Raw genomic sequence first — 8,121 nt, forward strand, 5'->3', positions numbered from 1 at the left:
CCCCAGAAGCCTGCTCAAGTTCACGGCGCCACCCGGGCCCGACGAGGCGGCGGCGATCCGCCTCACAAGCTGGTCGACCTCCGCGGCTCTCGCGGGGCGGTACGACTCCACGCGCCTGGCGCTCAGGAGTTCGAGGGTGCAGATCTTGCGGACCTGGCGCCAATAGTTGCCGTAGGGGAGAAGGCGATGTCGGTGCAGCCGTAGAAGAGCTGCTTCGCGGCGTGGGAGCTGGGGCCGGCTCGAGAGGGGAAGGTCGTGGGTGCGGGAGGACTTCTTTGGCGGTTCTCGCGGAGGAGACGATGACGGTGGGATGTGGCCGAGGGTGAGGTGGAAGATGGGGCCGTACTTATGAGCCAGGCGTTGGAGGGAGAGGTGGGGCATGCGGCCGAGCTGGTGGAGGTTGCCGACGATGGGAAGCGGCGGAGGACCGGGCGGAAGATTGGTGTGCCGTTTCTTTTGGGTAGATGAGTTCTAACCACATGAGAACTACCAGTGCTGTAGATGCTAGAATCAAGAGCGCGGATGGCCATTCCAGGAGAGCCATGAGGATTTCCTCCATTGAGATTAGAAAGGAGTACAAATATGATGAAGTGAGAGTTTGGTTTGGTGAAAGTGGTCGGCCCAAGCAGGATCAGGCATGGCAACGGACCGGACATGAGCCGGCTTGGCTAATATCTGTACCCATCTTATAATTAAAAATATATTTCAATACTTGTCTCGCATCCGTCACGGAGAACCAGACAAAATGAATCGGATCCGATCAAATTAGGTCGGATGATTATAGCTTATAGTTATAATTAATAATATTACGGCTGCTAGCCCATTCTTCTATAACCTAATTTTTAATTTAAATAGAAAGAGTGCTAGCAATACATCCATAACTATAATATATTCTAACAAAAAAAAATCAAATTAATTGAGGACATCGACTGCCATAACTTTTGCAGAATATAATAATCTTCTAAGTTTCGACAATAATAATTTTCTAAGTAAAAGAGGGAGGAGGGAAGGGACAATCAAGACGAACAAGGCTCTAACAGCTATCATCCATCGAAAAAACCAAAGAAAGGTGGATTAAGATTATTTTATATTCGATTGGGTTTTGATGAGTTATACCATTATTTCTCTATCCGATCTGAACCTGCTTTAGGTATTATATTTTAAAATCCATACTTGCCATGAGGTTTAAATGAATTAGGTAAATTTTGTCCTATTCAAGTTGGATCGGATTGGGTATCTGAAAGATGGCTAAAATTGTCACCTTTAAGTATGTAAGGGACGAGGAGAAAGCCCTCATTGTCATCACGTTCGACTTTTGATACAATGCATCCATCATGGCAGGGTTTGGCTGGTGAATTATGAGACATGGGAGGGGAATCTTTGGGGAAAAGAATTGTGGATGAGGCTGGAACCCACCCCCCCGCCCTCCCTCGTTTTTTTTGCTAAAACGGAAGTATCATAACATAACGTGTAACGGATACAGCCAAAAAAGTCAATAAACAGTACATCACGGAGAGCACTAGGCAACTCCGCCTCTCCCACCCATAGGTGATCATCTGAATTGTTGGCGACAAAGGAAGCTAACCCAATCAGTAGCCCCATTTGCCTTCCTAAACACATACCTCGCTTGGATAACCATCCCATTCCGCCCGGATGTCCCTCAATAGGGGGTGGTAGTCGCCAACCCCTCCTAATCCTGCCAAATCCATCAATGATTGTCGCCAACCCTCCAAGATAATATCCTAGCCTGCACACACGACGCATATACTCAGTTCGGACAGGCTGCCTTCAAGCTCTGCCCCTGGCATGGAGGAATCAAACAACTGGCCAAACCTCCAGCAGCAATCAAACCCCAGGACACCCTGACAACAAAGGCCCGGCCACTCCCCCCTCACGCCAACCCTTGTCAGGACAGAGAGCTATCAAAATTGACCTTGAGAAAATTCGGGGATGGGGCTCCCAGGTGAAAAACACCATACGGGACGCTCTACGAGCAGAGGTAGAGCCCTAGATATTCCGAGCTATCAAAGGTCCATCCGAGTGGATCGCCTGAGAGACCTCCATCGCCATCAGCCGCGCTCTCTCCACCACCACCGCTGGGAAGGCCCACTCTCCCCAAATGTCCATATGTTTCCTTTGCAAGCCAGATCTGCGTTGGTGGTTATAGGTAGCCCATACCGCCTCCGGTCTGGCCTGCAAGGACCCAGCCATATGCCCAAGTACCTGCAAGAAAGAAGATGCATGACACCAAATCTCCATGGAGAACTCCGCCCACCTCCAAACCCTCATCGCCCGACGACACTGGAAGATGGCATGGTCCAACGACTCCTCTGTCTGACACTCGGGGCACTGGGCTGGATGGCCCATGCCCCTCCCCGACAACAGCTATCTCGTTGATAGCCGGCCCCAAGCGACCTTCCAAAGAAATAAGGCCACTCTGGGGTACAGTCCAAAACGCCAGATCTAGCCGAAGTCCATCGCTAACTGCTCGCCACCCTGACCTATGGAGCAAATATTGGCCACCATGACTCTGGTCCTGCATGATGTACCCCAACCCCTGATATCAGGGCAGAAGCGCTCCGGAACAGGGAGTGATCTCATCCTCTCAGCTAGTGGCTCACCGAACAGTTGTGCAATCCGGAGAGTATCCCACCCCCCTCCTTCAAGGAGAAGAAAGTCACACACCTGAGCTCCCTCCACTACCTCAACATTGACTAAGGACGGGCCAGCACCTCAATGGGAGCTCGTCCACCCATGCATCCTCCACCAGTTCCACACTTCGGCCATTGCCAATCATCCACCTACATCTAGCCAGGATCATGGGCATGAACCTGCCAATCTCCCGCCAAAATGGAGAAGTCCTTTGACCTCCAGAAGGAGTGCCACTTCTCTCCACATGGCCATTACCGGGCGGGCCATCGTCTAACTCCAAAAACACTACGGCTCCAAGATGAACCTCGTTGCGTGCCGAGCAATCAGCACCTCCCTCCTAATCACGAGAGACTAGACACCCAGCCCCCCTGCCCTAGTCGGTAGGCAGACCGATGCCCAATCCAGCAAATGCACCCCCCCCCCCCCCGTCCTCCTCCCTGAGTCCCTCAGATGAAGTTCCGGGCAAAGCCTTCTCAATCCTCAACAATACCGTCTTTAGGAGCATGATGTTGGACATCATATAGATAGGCATGGAGCATAACACCAATCTGACCAAAGAATCACCTTACCCATCATGGAGAAGCGAAGGCCGCCCTCCAGCCCTCTCAATCTCTGCTGTATCTGGTGCGTACCATGTCCTAAACAATTAGAAACTCGCAGCCCTTCCCATTGATAGAACTCCCAGGTAGCTCCAGATCCCATCATGCTCCCTCATGCCAAGCAACCCCCTGATCTCCTGGCATAAGCCGCACATCCGTCTTCGGGCTAAAGGCAATAGTGATTTCTGAAGATTCACCCTCTGACTCGAGCTGAGCAGTAATCCTCCAGTACTCTCCGTAGCACAACCGCATTCTTAGGCCTAGCCCTGGCCAGGAGAAGGCAATCATCTGCAAAGAGGAGATGAGTGAATTGGGCGGGCTCCAGGGCCGGACATAGGCCTCCGCACCTGTTCCCCACAAGCATGTCGTCGGGCACGAGACAAAAACATCAGCACATATGATAAACAGGTAAGAGGATAAGGGACAACCCTGATATAGTCCGATGGATGACCGAAAGAGGCGACGGTGTATCGTTTCCACAAGGATGGAGAACAGCGGCCCCTGCACACACCCCATTGATCTAAGAAATCCAGGTCTCGTCGAAGCCAAGGCTCACCATCGGCCTTTCGAAGGAAAGCACCATCGGATCCTATATTAAGCTCTCTCCATATCAAGCTTTCACTGCCATATAACACTGCCGCCGTGGCGCTCACTGCAGGTCCCACATCATCTTCTGGGCATCATAACGTTGTCGGTAATACTTCGGGCTATTCTTGTCTAGGCGCTCACCTACCGAAAACGGCCCTCTACTCTGAGCAAATAAATTGGGGAAGGAGAAGGCTGCAAACCTGCGAAACTAATCTTTGCCACCACCTTATAAATGGTGGTGCAGAGATTAATGGGTCTGTAGTGGTGGGCCTCAGTGCATCGCGCCTCTTCGGAATCAGTATGATGAATGTCACCTCCAGTCATCCAACATGGCCCCTGATCTGAAAAAATGTAGCACCGGCTCCGTCACGCCTCTCCTGACAATGCCCCAATATTCTCCTGAAAAAGAATGGGGGAACCCATCAGGCCCCGGAGCTTTGTCTTCCCCCAAAGCCTGGACCGCCCCCCACCTTCGCGCTCCGTTTCACCTCCTCAATCAAGCCAACATTCTCCGACACCCCCACCATAGGTATCCGACCGTGGAACACCCTCCCCATTATCCAGGTCCCTCTCCTCAGACCATCTCGACCGAAAAAAGTCCACCAATAGGCATCTGATCGAGCTCTCCTCCTCCAACTGAGCCCCTGCCTCATCCCGTATAGACCAGATCAAGCTACTCTGCCTCCTGATAATAGTCGATTTGTGGAAAAATCGAGTATTCTTGTCTGCCTCCTGCAACCACTGGATCCGTGACTTCTGCCTCCAAAACACCTCCTGCTGTCTCAGAAGAGAGTGGTGTTCGGCAAGCCCCTACCGCAAAGCACCCATGTCATCCTTAGACAAGGAATCCAATCTATTCTCCCTCCCTTGTAGCTTAGTAATGGACGCCTCGACCACCTCCAATCTCATAAATATGTCCCCCACCACCTCCCTATTCCACCTGCATAATCTGCACCTAGTGACCTGCAACCTGCGTGAGACCCACTGCATGGTGTCGCCTCTCACGGGCATGGACTAGGCCTGTCGAACTATCTCCAAGAGTGGGGTACTTCCAGCCACAGACGCTCGAATTGAAACGGGGGCAATAGTGCGACTAGTCAACTATGGAAATCTAGAGCGGATAATGGTCAGATGCAATCCGGGCTAGGTGACTAACCTGGAACGCCGGAAAGCGTTGGACCCAACACGGCGATGCCACTGCCCTATCGATCCTCTCCCACACTCTGGCCTGCCTGTCCCTATTATTACACCATTTAAACTGCGCCCTTGAGTATCCAAGGTCCACCAGCCCATTTCTAGACAAAAATTCTCTAAATTCCCTTCCTTCCAGCTTGTCAGTATAAGCTCTGCCCCTCTCTTCTCAGATGGTCCCACAATATAGTTGAAATCTCCCACTAGCAGCGTAGGAGCCCCCGGGAAACAACGATAGAGGCCTCTTCCCACAATCTTCTCCTTAACCTGTAGTCTATGCAAGCATAAACACCATAAAAGACCCATGGAGCAGAGTTTGGTTCCGAGGTTACTATGACTACTTGTTGGGGGAAGTTGCGGAGGACATCCACCATAGCAATCCCACGGTTCTGAAGTAGCAAGATTCCCCCTAACAACCTAGCTGATTCCACCGAGAAGGACTCCCACGCACTGAAGTGACGCTGAATCCGTTGAAGACTATGCCTGGATAGTCGCGTCTCACACAAACAATAAATATCTGGATTATTGAGTTGAACTACTCTTCTGAAGGAGGACTTGAAGGAGGGTTTTGCTGCCCCCTGCAACTCCAAATTAGGATCTTCATAAGTCACAAGCAACATCGGTGTAGCCCTCGCCCACGGGACTGCCCCCTCCAAGGAGCTCCCTATCACTAATCTGCACTAAAGTCTCCTCTCCCGGGCCGCTCACAGCAAACATAAGCTAAAGAAGAAGCTGGACATGCCCCCTTTAGCCCCTTCAACACTTCCTGGATTTTTTGCCAAATGGCACGCTACAGTGCCACCCTCGTTTGGCATGGGCAAGGACTCCTGCAAACCCCCCCGAGCCTCATTGGCAGGGCCCTTCATTGACTCCCCAGGGTGGGAGACCGTCTCAGCCCATGAAGCCGCCGCCGAGAGCACCGCCATCGGCCGCCGTGGAGAAGGTCCGGCACAGGGAGCGTCTCGCTGCCGTCCCACGCCCCGCCACCATCGGGCGCACCCTCAGCATCGACCTCCCTCCGGCTACATGGGGCGGAGGGCCGCCGCCTGTCCCCTTGCGTACCATCGAGGACAGAGGAGGGGAGCTCAGGCTCCTCTTCCTTGGTCGGGCGCGGACAGCCACCTGCGGCTGTGGTCTGCCCGCATGCGGGCTTCTGAACCAATTCTGTGGGTTAGGCCCCACCCAGCAGCAGTCGGTGGGCCTTCGGGCCGGCCTGCAGTAGCCCGGTCCAACACCACCCCTTCCTACAACCCGGCCTGGTTACTTGACTCGGGCCAGACCCCGAGTTGACCCGCTAAGCTCGCTTGCGGTCCCAAGTCCACGGCCTGGGTCGTCTTCTCTGGTGATCTCCGATGGGCGATCTTCGTGGGTTTCTCCCACCCCTCCAAGTCCGAGGGAGAGGCCGGCGGGACGTTCCCATCTCTTCTGGACCCTATGAGGTGCCGGCGGAGGGCTGCGATTGGACTGAGACGGCCTCTACCCCAGCCCCGTCCCTCTTTGTCGGTTGTCTCCCACCTTTGGGAACTCCTGGATGCCTGACTCGGTTGGTGGCCAGCCAGGGGCCAAACACTAGTGCGGGGTCCTCCCCAGGGATCCCACTCTGCCCGCACGCCACTGGTGGCGTCTCCGCCGCCTCCGGCCTCCCCTCCGCACTAGGCTCCCGCTCTACCTAAGCCGAGGAAGAGAAGCCACAATCGGAGACGACATGGCCGATTCGGCTGCATCTGGTGCAGTGAGCCGGCAAGTTTTCATATAAGAACACTTGCCAAATGTCATCCTTAAATCCCTTCGTGGTTCCCTTGACAATGGTATCTGGAACGAGGGGCCTCTAGCATCGATCTCGATCCGGACTCTGGCGAAACCCAGCCTCCTCCTCTAAGTTATGAAGCCATCGATTCCCAAAGGCTTCCTAGGCGTCGTCGCAATTCGAGAGATAACTTCTTTTTTCCAGTATTCCATTAGGAGGCTAGGCAAGCGCATCCAAAGAACTAACCCTGCCAATGGAATTAGGGCTGGGAACAAAATTCGGCCGCCACCTCTCCATCGTGAGTGGTTGGCCAGCCACGGGCCTGCCGCAATGGCTGCCTCCCGGTCCTTCTCCGAGGCAAAATGGGCTACTGTAACATCCTCCGCCAAAGGAAGACAGTCTACATTGTAGCTCAGTCGCCCCCATCCTTTAGCTCCCAAGCAATCCAGTCAATCGGAACCCGTCGGCCAAGGCTCCGCATCAGAACAGCCTTCTCCATGCAGACTGACCTTAATTCCTCCAACTGCTCCACCGGAGCCTCCATTACCGTCGGAACCTGCCTCTTGAGCCTCTCCAACTCGCCATTGGAGATGCAGTGGGACGACCATGTTTGCTGCTTCCGAGGGTTCAAGAGTTCTTCACCATGTTCACCCAGGAGGGACCCCCCACCTCAGGCTTGCGGGGCCGCGTGCTTGGGTCGATCGCCTCCTCAGCCATCGGGGCCTTCAACTTCTCCGACCTACTAGACGACATCAGCCGCCGCCACACCCCGTTCGAGGAAAGGCCCCAACGAGTGCATGACTATTGAGGAACCAATAGTCGCGACGCGGCAGCTCCTACAGCTTTTAGGTTTCTCTCTGAAACACGCCTATCTTAAGGTTCTGTTTGGGGGAGCTGCTTGGAGCTGTTGGAAGTAGAGCGGTTATAAAAAGCTGTTTGCTGTTTGGTAACTACATTCGTAAAGTGCTGTGGTACTTTATTTTGTGTTTGGTAAACAAACTGAGAAAGTACTTTTGTATGACAAAATTACCATAAAGGACATTACATAGTATTATACAATAGAACATAATAAAATATAACAATTAATACATAAATATACGATATATTATAATATTATTGTAATATAAAATAATATTATGCTAATATAGCATAGTAGTAATATAATTATTAGAGTAAATTAATATTTGGAAATATAACATAATATTAAATTATTTAACATAACATATTAATGTATTATGATATAATGTAATATATATTATATTTATAGTATAATACAATAATAAAAGTATAAAATATTATAATTATTAGTATAAATTAATTTCTCATAATATAACATAATATTAA

General features: G+C 51.8%; 1 pseudogene; it reads right to left on the bottom strand.

Moving 5' to 3' along the window:
* The window catches only part of LOC120109370, a 12,568-nt pseudogene extending 5,183 nt beyond the window's left edge, over positions 1–7,385 (bottom strand).
* Positions 7,386–8,121: the final 736 nt, after the last annotated feature.

Source organism: Phoenix dactylifera, unplaced genomic scaffold (assembly GCF_009389715.1).
Source record: "Phoenix dactylifera cultivar Barhee BC4 unplaced genomic scaffold, palm_55x_up_171113_PBpolish2nd_filt_p 002085F, whole genome shotgun sequence".
In the NCBI taxonomy this organism is placed as follows: domain Eukaryota; kingdom Viridiplantae; phylum Streptophyta; class Magnoliopsida; order Arecales; family Arecaceae; genus Phoenix; species Phoenix dactylifera.